Genomic DNA, 11,034 nt, shown 5'->3' on the forward strand with positions numbered 1-11,034 from the left:
CACAGGAATTAATCATTTTTTATTTGGGGCAGTCCTTAATATTTTAAGGACCCAAGTTTGTGGTTCTAATCGATTCATCTAAAAATTAACCAGAACTGGTTTGAGATCATCTTCCTGCTAGGAAGTTATTAATCAGTTCAAGCTTCTTCTGCTTTGAAGAAAAGTTAATCTATTATAAGAAAGCAGTAACTTTTTCTTCCAAAGGCATTTATAAACATCAGTTTGGTTCTGAAGGGAGATTTTTAACTTGGAGCTATTGAAAATTCACCACGGGGGGACCATGCATTGATCCCCTCACACACAGGGGACAGCCACGGCCCTCTCTGGCAGCTGGCAGCCTGACGGTGGAAGTTGTTTCATCTGCTTTCCAGCCCATTCTGAGGGCAACAGTAGCTTTCACTACATGCCGCTGGCGGTGACAGGGTGTCAGCTCATGCTGGACCAGGGTCAACAAATGTTTACTGTCAAAGTCTGGGTGGTGAACAGTTTAAGTTTTGTGGGTCTTACGGTCTCTATCTCCGAGACTCAAATCCGCTGTTAGAGTGCAAAAGCAGTCACGGACAATATGTAAATGAGTGAGTTCTGGTGTCTTCCAATAAAACTTTATTTATGATCACTGAGATTTGACTTTTATATCATTTCAGGTGTTACAAACTATTAATCCTCTTTTGATTTATTTTAAGCCACTTAGAAATGTTAAGAGCTATCTTTGTTGAGCAGGTTGAACCAATACAGGATATAAACGTGGATGCAGCTTGGAGATCCCTGCTTCCTGACCCACTTGAGCCCTGGGGGTTCCAGGTATAGAACAGAGGCCTCAGATGAATGTGGTGGGATCCAGGCTGGGAAGATTTGTGCCTCCCACCGAAGGCGAGTCCTGGGAAGACGTGTATCTCCTAAGGAAATGCCACCCATCTCATGGAACATCAGAATAACAGTGGTCAAGGGAGAGACCTGGAAAGAAAGGCCAGGAGCTGGCTCTGTGACAAGCCCCAGAGTCATGAGGGCCAAGGAGTCAAAATTTCGGAGACCCTGTTTGAAGGGAGTGTGGAGGAGGCTGGCTGGTGTCCAGCAGATTTAGTTCTCTGGCCTGAGAAGAGGTACTTATCTGGGTCTACAACGAGGGGCTGACGGGACAGGGTTTCCTCAGTAGGGACAGCAGAGTCGGTGGCTGAGGCCCACAGGTCTCACGGGATAAGGCCCTGCCCAGAGGAGAAGCAGCCTGCTCCCCTCCTTTAGGTTTCCTCGAGCTGGGGAGGAGAAAAGAGAAGGAAGGGCTCTTCTCTTCTATCACCGGTACTAGACATCCTGGAGGATGCAGCAGAAAGTGCACTGAGCTCCGTCAGGGCCAGTGCTGAGACATGGGGTCTCTTCCCAGTGGCAGCATCTGCCCTTCCTTAGAGAACACTGCTGTTCACAAATGAGGAAGACTATTTAAGAGCCACACCCACCCCTTGCTAGGACAAGAAGGGTTTCTCAGACCCAGCTGCAGGATACCTGAGCCCCTCCCCACCTAAGGGACTGCACATTCTGAGATGGGGGGGCCGGATAGGGAGGATGTCACCGGACAGGGGCAGGAAACCCCACCAGCCCTAGTGTGCTGGCTTCCTGTGGCACAGTGACATCACCCTGGAGATAGGAGGCCTCACAGAAAAGCTCCCCGTTTTGCAGTTCAGCCTCCTGGACTGAAGAGCTCTTGTGAGCAGGTACACGGTCTCAGAGAGATTGTTCTGGAATCCCCTCCCGATACTTGTTGATATTCAAAGCTGGAGTGAGTACTGGAAGTGACGCACTTACCTGCCCTTGATTCACTTCCATGAGAAGCAAAGCTTTGCTTTCTATGAGCCTCAATTTCTTTACCCATCTTACTGTTATTATGTCGTATTTATTTAATTCTCCCAGCCCCTCCTTCCCAGCTTTTTTTCTACTGCTGAAATTCAATCTGCAGAGATTAAAAGTTGTAGAGTGGGTATGAACTTTATAGAACCACCATAGTGCAAAATCTTAGGTGTTAAAAAATTCAAAAAAGCAAGTATTTATTTCCTAGAACTGAACTTATAAATTCAAGATAATTTTTCTAAAGATTTTATTTATTTATTTGAGAGACACAGAGAGAGCACAGAGGGGGAAGCAGACTCCCCGCTGAGCAGGGAGCACCATGTGTGGCTCAATTCCGGGACCCTGAGATCATGACCTGAGCTGAAGGCAAACCCTTAACTGACTGAGCCACCCAGGAGCCCCTAATTCAAGATAACTTTTGCTTTAAGATGTAGATTCCCTAAATAGTCCTCTTCTGGACTCTCCCCGCCCCTCCCCCTTCTCCCCGGAGGCCATCTTAGTTTCTGTGTGGGAAGCGAGAGCTCGGTGCAGCACCTAGGCCCTGTAGAGAGGAGTTTCTGGCTCACCACTATCCTCCACGCTCCACTGGCATCTACTTAGCCAGAAGCTGTCACATCTTGTCCTCACAGTCGTGGGCTGGCATCTACCATTCATGTCCTGAATCCCACCCTGGTCTCCAGTCAGCAGGCCCACGGATTTGCATTCTCTTGATGACAGTCTCTGCTTCGCTGGGCTCTGCAAGCTTGTAATGCTTGCTCAGTTATGCACACCTGGCTGCTTTCTCTTTTCCTTGCCAGGGAGTAGGCGTTGTGGAGAAACTCCCTTGGCCCCTCATTGCTGGTCAATAGTCGTTGTTGGTGCCATGCCAGGCACTCCTGTGAAGCACAGGTCCCTCTGTTCCCACTCTGTCCTTGACCGCCATGGGGTTTTTATTGCCCCAACTCCCCTGGCTCAAGTTAGGAGGCCTCTCAAAGACATTTATTTTCACATCTGTTTTAATTTCTCCTCACAATTCTTTCCCCTCAGACATACTAGGTCTTGGACTGCATGGCTTAAATTATAAAAATGTCAAATATCTCCAAATTAATATATAACTTCAGTGGAATCCCAATCAAAATTCTAGTTGTAATTCTTTTTTTTTCTTTTTGAAACTTGATATGCTTATTCTAAAATGTATAGGGAAAAAGGAGTTCCACAGATAGCAAAATCAATTTTGAAACAGAAGAGTAAAGAGGGAGAAACGGCCTAACAGATAGTGAGAGACAATGTTGTTCTTATGTGTCAGTGGAGTGGAATTGAGAGCTCACAGGTGGTCGTATGTTTACCTGGAACTTCATCTAACACAGAGTTGGTGCCACAGATCAATGCGAGGGGGATGGGTTGTTTAGTAGATGGTGGTGGGGAAATAGGCAGAGAAAGAATGGAGAAAAATAAAATTAGATCCCCGTCTAACCTCACATACAGAGATTTCCAAGAGATGGGTAAAAATTTCTTAAACCAGTCTTTAAAAGTTCCAACCACAAAGCAAAATGATAGATCTGATTACATAAAAATATAGGGTTTCTTTTAACAAGTGACACCACAGCTGAGCTGAATTTAAGAGACAGATGACAGATGGGGAGGGGAGATTTACAATGTCTAAAAGTGACAAAGGAAAGGCATCTAAAATATACAAAGAACTCATGTGATTTAACAAGGAAGGAGAGTAAGCCAAAGGAGAAATTGGATCAAGTATGTAAACAGATAACTTGCAAAAGAGGAAACCCCAAAGCTTTAAAAGGATGGGAAAGAAACTGCTTATTAGTTATCAGAGAAATGCAAATTAAAGCAATGATAGATAACACACTCTAAGGGTTTGTTAAGCTGTAAGGTTTATAGCTATTAGCTTGGTAAAGTTAGAAAGCTGGATAATGCCAAGTGCTGACAGGGGTGTGGGCATGGAGATTCCTCTTCCATTCTGTAGGAGCCCCCGTTGGAGAATTATTGGGCACTAGCTAATCAAATTAAGTATGGATACCTAATGACCCAGCAATTCCACTTATGTAGGTTTTTCGAAATTCTCATACGTGCCCATTAAAGGAAAATGTAGAAGCAGGGGTCAGTCCAGGATTTGTGGGACTTGAGGTTCATATAATCCAGGGAAATGTAGCTAAGAAAAGGAATACAAATTATGAATATAAAATTGGGTACAGAGTTTTGGAAAGGCCTTTGGCAAGTGAGACCCTCCGAGTTTGGGCTTTATCAGCCTGTCGGTGAATTTGTCTCTGCCCATGAGGAAGTTCATTGCAACATGTGCAGAGCAGGGAGTTGAAAGCTTCTAAACCAATTTGGTTACCACACCTATTGGGCTCCTTGGGGGAAATATTGGGTATTACTAGCTCAGCATTCTTTTTAATAGAAAGACATCCACCTAAACTTAAAAAAAAAAAAATGGTAATCTTTCAGTGATGGAGATCAGAACCCTAAACCAGCTGTGATAATCTATCACTCCGGTTGGGGGCCACTGGGTATAAATATGCAAGTGAGCCCAGAGAGAGAGTCAGGAAGTCCCTGTGCCTCTGGCATGGGAGGAATAGTCTGCTGTACTTACAAAGAGACAATATTTTGCAATACTTCCCAGCTTATCTATTTTTGGAAATGTCTTGTTACAAAGGAGAGTGTTTTTAAAAAAGAGGCTTCATGAAAGCCCCTGGGGCATCCTGGGGCTTGTTCCAGTCTGCACACTGAGAGCCCAGGACATGGCCCTGGGCGCGGAAGGGCAGCGGAAGCTGGAAACGCTGGGCTGTTCTGGGAAGCAAGGTGCTCAGAGAAAAGAAAGAAGCTAGAGGAAAACGAGCCTCTCCTTCATGGAGCTAGATCTAGAGATCGCTACTGTGAGGCCTCTGGGAGGTGACGGGGTCATAAGGATGGAGCTCTCATAAATGGGATTAGTGCCCTTATAAAAGAGGCCTGAGAAACTCCCTTGCCCTTTCTGCCACGTGAGGATACAATGCAACCTGGTGAGCTCCCGGAAGAGGGCTCTCAACAGAATCTGACCATGTGGGCACCTTGATCTTGGATTTCCAGCTTCTAGAACCAGGAGCAATGAATTTCTGCTGTTTACAAGCCACCCAGTCTGTGATACTTCATTATAAGGGGGAAACAGACGAAGATTGTTGGAAGGAGCATTTGTGAAGGCTGCCTACAGCGGATCCGTGCCCTGGGGCTGATGCAGTTTGTGATAGGGTTGGAAGGAGGGGCTGCTGGGCGTACAGCACAGAGGCCAAGCGACATGGAGGAAGGGAGTGGTTGGCCGATGCTTGGGACAGAATGCTCACCCCTTTTAAAGGACCCTCACTGTGTGTTGTGAGTCAATGGTGTGTGTGTGTGTGTGTGTGAGAGAGAGAGAGAGAGAGAGAGAGTGCGTTGGGAGGTAGCCACTAAAGATTCAGCTCCCTAGGCTCACCTCTGGCCCGGAGCACAAGGTCAAAGACAAGGCAACAAATTCCAGCTGCCACCTGCTGGTGCAGCTGAGGCTTCTAGTCAGGCGCTCAGCCTGTAGTGGTAGAGCTGTTGAACAGAACGGGATTGCTACCGTACCTAGAGAAGGGATCAATCTCGGCTTCGGAATTGAGGGAATTAACTGGTAACATTTCACCTAGGATTTGCCTGCCAGGTATGGAGGAGGAAACCCCATGAGCCAAAGCAGAGGAGAAACATTTGCGAGCCAGCTGGGGGACCCCTGATGACGGCACGGGCCATATAGCTTGAAATGGTGGAAGGAGACTGTGGAACAGAAATCTGGGGTCCGATTGGCAAGGGCCTTGAATGATTGTGGGCCACCGAGTTTAGGCAGCGAGGAGTGATGGAAGATTTTTTATTTTTTTATTTTTTTATTTTTGTGATGGAAGATTTTTTAAAGAGAAGAAAGGGGAAATTACATGTTTTAGAGACAAGACTCTAGAGGCGCGGAAGAGAGGGGTGGGGGAGGGGAGGGGTTTTGAAGCAGCAAGACCTTCTAGGAAGCTGCCCACCCACGTCCCTGGAAGAGATAACAGGGACCTGAGCCAGCAGTATAGGGGATCTGAAGATCCCAGATCTGCTCAATCTGGTGTGGGAAAGATGAGAAAACGTATCAATACAATGTCAGACACAGTCTGCGAGGACTATGGCAAGGCAAGGCATAGACAAGCCCCTCACTGTGCGTGATGACCAGCAATGTCAAAGGAGATGGACTGTGAACTGGCTGGAGATTGGGGGAACTGCAAGGATCTGCCCTGTGTAGCTGCTGTATGGGGTGGGAGTAGGGAATTTTGGGGAGGCTAGCTTACAAAGAGCTTGGACCCCCACACCACAGGCTTAAGGAAGGCAAGTAGGAGCCACTGAAGATCAGGGTTGAAACACAGGTCACCAAGCCAGGCTGGGGCAGAAGATACAGACTGGAGATCATTTCAAGCAAACACTGGTTTAGAATAGCTGAAAAACTCACAGATTTCTTTTCCCTGTGGTCTGTTCTTCAATTCTATTTTATGTGGCAATCGATTTAACTGGTACTTTTCTCCCAGTCTAGGTCATTATTAAGCATATGGATTTTTCCAGTATGAAATTAATCTACTCTGTAGAGTATATTGCTTGAGAAGAACTACCTTCAAACTTGTTTTCTGCCTTGGCCGTCCCCACCCCTGGAGGGTTTCTGGATGTGCTGAATTCCACCATGGACTAAGTCCCAGTTGGACCACAGAACCAAGTCTGAGGCGGGAACCTTCCTGTAGGAGGTACACCCAGTGCTGCTCCAACTTGGGTCTCAACTCTCTCTGGGCTGCTCAGAGGGCAAAGGCTTCTGCTGGGGACAAATGGAGGGGAAGCAGACAAGTGAGAGAGAACAGAATGAGACTCCTTTCCAGCTTGTCCTGAAGTGATGGTGGTATACTTAGGAGAAGACAATTTTTCTAGGCAATAGGAAACTCAAATTCCCTGAAAGAGAAAAAACTCTGGCATTGATTTAGCAAATTTCAAGTGGCCTCCACATTCCACAGGAATAATCTAGAATGTGTGAACTGGTTTCTTCAGTATCACAGGTTGCGTTCTCTGGTAGGAAGGCTTCACTTGGCAATACTATGTTCAAAGAGAAATGAGTTCATCTCCAGGTTCCATGTCTCAGGTTTGTAAAAAAGAATAAAATTAAGATAGAATTTGAACTTTCAAAAACATTGAAATTGCTGGCTCAGCTCAGATGGGTCTTTCTTAACATACTGCTCTCTACTCACCATTTCATTGCTGAGGAACTCACGCTAACTGTCTACAGCCTTTGGATTTGGTTAGAACTCTCTTTGATCTTTAAGAATCTCCATATGGATCAGTCTCTTCCATTTTTGTCTCCCACTCCTGTAAACTTCTATCATATATTCTACCCCATCCTGTAAACTTACTGATCCCCCTGGACACCAGACCCCACACTTACTTCTATTTTTGCATTTTATTTTGCATTCTTATTTATACAGCTTTCCCTAAACACCTCCCTCTTTCTCTACCTGCCCAAATACATCAAGATTCAGATTTGCACCCAGCCCTCCCACAGCTGACCATACTGGTGGCTTCCCCAAATTCATGTTTCCCTTCTCCCTGGCAAAGAAGACCTGAGACCTGTTTAGGTGTCCAGCTGTCCCCCACTCAGAGGATGGTGACCTGCCCCCAACTCAAGGTAAGTTCTAACCAGCTAAATCAATCACTGTGGTCTCTTCCCCTCAACCATGACTAGTTGGGTGGACTATGAGTTGTAGGGGAAGAGGTCTGCCCAGACACATCTGAAGTTTTCCTTATCTGAAGAAGCTGTCCCCTTTCTTTCACTAATGGGCATTGCCATGTTTGGATGCTTCAACTGGACGCCATCTTACACTCAGGTGGAAAACTACCAATTACACTGAGAATGGTTGAGTGGAAAGATGGAAATCTCCTGTATTGAGATTCTGACCCCCTGCTCTATCTCTGTACTTACTACTGGGTGAGATAATGCATTTCCTTACTGTTTAAGCCTCCATGAGTTGGAGTTTTTGGGCAATGACAGCCAACAGCTTCCTAAGTGGCTGAGGCATTCTTAACCTGAGGGACACATTCCCAGGGGGCCCGTGGATAGAATTCAAGGGCCCATGAAAATTGTGCACTTTAGTATTTCTTTCAATTAGGAATGTAGGCAACAAGCCTCAGCAATATTCGTAGAACCTGCAACTCGGTCCTAATAGATATCATGGATATATTCATACTACATTTTGGTTGTTGGAGATGTCTTAAACTGGGCACCATAATGGTTTTCTTGAGCCTGAAGCACCTTTGCTTTTGTGGGCACCTTGGTCCATGAAAATTGTCTTTGGCTACCGCATTAGTATAAAGACAATTGTATAAGTATATATTAGAACATTTTTTCAGCCTAAAATTTATATTTTCTTTGGACTTCAAAAAATGAAAACATTTTCTCATATATCATTAATGCTCACCACCACTTCAAAATTTTGGTAGTTATTAGACCTATTGCTAGAGCCTGAATTAATTAACTAAGAAGCACATATTAATTGTGTTACAAATTTGTTTTTTAAAACTATTTTTAATAGATTTTATTTATTTACTTTAGAGAGAGTGTGAGCTCATAAGCATGGGGGAGGGGTAGAGGGAGAGGGAGAAGCAGGTTCCCTCCAAGCAGGGGGTCTCCTGATGTGGTGCTCAGTCCCAGGACCCCAGGATCATGACCTAAGCTGAAGGCAGACGCTTAGCCAACTGAGCCACCCACGTGCTCCAACTTTAAAAACTATTTTTTTTTTAAGATTTTATTTATTCTTCAGAGAGAGAGGGAGAGAGAGCGAGCACAGGCAGACAGAATGGCAGGCAGAGGCTGAGGGAAAAGCAGGCTCCCTGCTAAGCAAGGAGCCCGATGTGGGACTCAATCCCAGGACGCCGGGATCATGACCTGAGCTGAAGGCAGCTGCTTAACCAACTGAGCCACCCAGGCATCCCTTAAAAACTATTTTGATAGTTTTATTTCAACCAAATTGATATACAATACATAATTATATATATTTATGATTATATTCTGCCTTTAAAGTACTATTCTAAGAAACTTATACTTAGAATAATACTTTAAGTATTATTCTAACAAAACAAAATAAAACCCTATTTGGTGAGGGGTCCACAGGCTTAACCAGACTGCTAAAGTGTCCATGGCACAAGATTGGTAAAGAATGACTATGACGGCATTCCCCATGACTCAAGGTGGCTTTGGCTTTTTTCCCATCAAGACACATATAGCAGCGCCAATCATTTTAGGAAATGATTCTATACAGGGCAGGATATTAAAGTATTTGGTCTCCCCATGAGAGATGCCTTCATGTTTTATTGTTTCTGTAAATTAGAGCTGCTCCTATAATCTCTTTGAGGGCAATTTGCCATCCATTTCCTTGTTGTACCCAATAGTACTGGTACAGCCCTAATCATCCAACAGATGCTCAGTCAACGTTTGCTGGCTTGCCCTTGTCTCTAAGAAAGCCATGGTGTGGAAGGGTCTGTCTTTTGTAATATCAATCAGCAAAATCAGCAAAGCCCACAAACAATTCTAGTTTTCCTTAATTGGAGCTGCAGGCTCAAAGCCCTTACGAATTTCCCCAGAGCTAAATGACTTACAGTTGAACAAAAGTCCAGTGTTTAAGATTATATAGTATATGTGCTGCCGAAGGGAGCACACTTTAAGATCATAGATGTAGAAACAGGAGGATGTGAAGAAAAAGTAAAGCAAAACAAAAACTTATTTCAGGGAGGCGGGGAGAAAGAGGTTTTCCTTAGAGCCTAAACCAACATCCCCTTGTCATACTGGTGTGGGTGGGGATTTAGGGCCCTCCAGGCCAAGTCCAGAGTCCAGCTTCACATACTATCAAAGGCCAGGTTCCACTTAGAAAAGTAGAGCATGGGACCCTAGGAATTCCAGGAAATAAGAGAGTGAAAGAGAAGCTCTCATTGCCTGTCTTCCATTTATGGACAGCACAGGTCCCAGGGAGAGGGCCGCACACCTTGGACTTGGACACACTGTCCTCACATTTCATCCTCACCTCTGCCCTGCACAGCGGGCATCATAGTCCCCACTTTGCAGGTACAGGAAACAGACCGGAGAGGTTGAGAGGTACAGACCTCCTAAGACTAAACGCCTGTGTCTTCCGTGTGTATCTCCTAAGAGATCTGTGCTCCATACACTCCTATGTAAGAACGGTACAATCAGTACAGTGTTAACTCAGAAAGGTTAGCATTGATGACATGCTATTATGTAATATACAGCTCAAGTTCCAATCTCCCCGGTCATCTTAATAATGTCCTTTGTATCTTTTCTTTTTCTTGAGCCAGGATCCAGTCAATGGTCACACATAGCATTTTGTTGTCACATCTCCCTTCTTTAATCTAGAACAGTTATCCAGACTTCTTATATTTATTATTATTATTGCCCTTCATAAAAATGACACTTTTGAAAATTCCAACCAAGCCAGCTATACTGTGGAATATCCTTCAATTTGGATTTGCCTGTTTCCTTGTGATAGACAAAAGATACACTAGTTTTGGCAGGGATATGGATACCATGTTCTTGATTAATTGGTATTATTGTCTTTAGATCCTTTAAAGTGTAAGGGGGCCATGGAATCCATGTTCTTGGGGGCATCTGGTTTATAAAGCTTTTTAAAAATTTTTTCATTTTATTTATTTATTTGACAGACAGAGATCACAAATAGGGAGAGAGGCAGGCAGAGAGAGAGGGGGAAACAGGATCCTCGTGGAGCAGAGCGGCGGATGCAGAGCTCGATCCCAGGACCCGGAGACCATGACCCCAGCTGAAGGCTCAACCCACTGAGCCACCCAGGTGCCCCAAGGCGGGGGGGGGGGGGGGCATCTGGTTTATAAGTGAGTTTCCCAGTTACATGCCAATTTCAATATCTTTGTGTATCTTGCCCCACTTAATGAAGCTCCTAGTGTCAAGACAGGCCTTCAGTTCTCCAGGCCCTGGACCCTCCCACCCAACCCAGACAGTGTCTGAAACTGGGGTCCAGGGGCCGAGCTAAAGCAGTGCTGGCAGGATATCACACAGGTGACAGCAGCAAGGGGCTGACAAGTGGCCCACTGTTGCCATGACCTCCCTTGCAAGTTTCCCGGGGGTAGGGGGGGATTCCGCACAGGTTCAGTTCATAACAT

At 45.3% G+C, this 11,034-nt stretch overlaps 1 long non-coding RNA gene across 1 annotated transcript; it reads right to left on the reverse strand.

Moving 5' to 3' along the window:
• Positions 1 to 2: 2 nt before the first annotated feature.
• On the reverse strand, positions 3 to 2,881 carry LOC131833553 (uncharacterized). The gene is made up of 2 exons (XR_009354527.1): positions 2,406 to 2,881; positions 3 to 954 (listed from the first exon to the last, which is right to left on the reverse strand). It is a non-coding gene; the product is annotated as an uncharacterized LOC131833553 (long non-coding RNA).
• Positions 2,882 to 11,034: the final 8,153 nt, after the last annotated feature.

The sequence above is a fragment of the Mustela lutreola genome, chromosome 6 (genome assembly GCF_030435805.1).
Source record: "Mustela lutreola isolate mMusLut2 chromosome 6, mMusLut2.pri, whole genome shotgun sequence".
NCBI lineage: Eukaryota > Metazoa > Chordata > Mammalia > Carnivora > Mustelidae > Mustela > Mustela lutreola.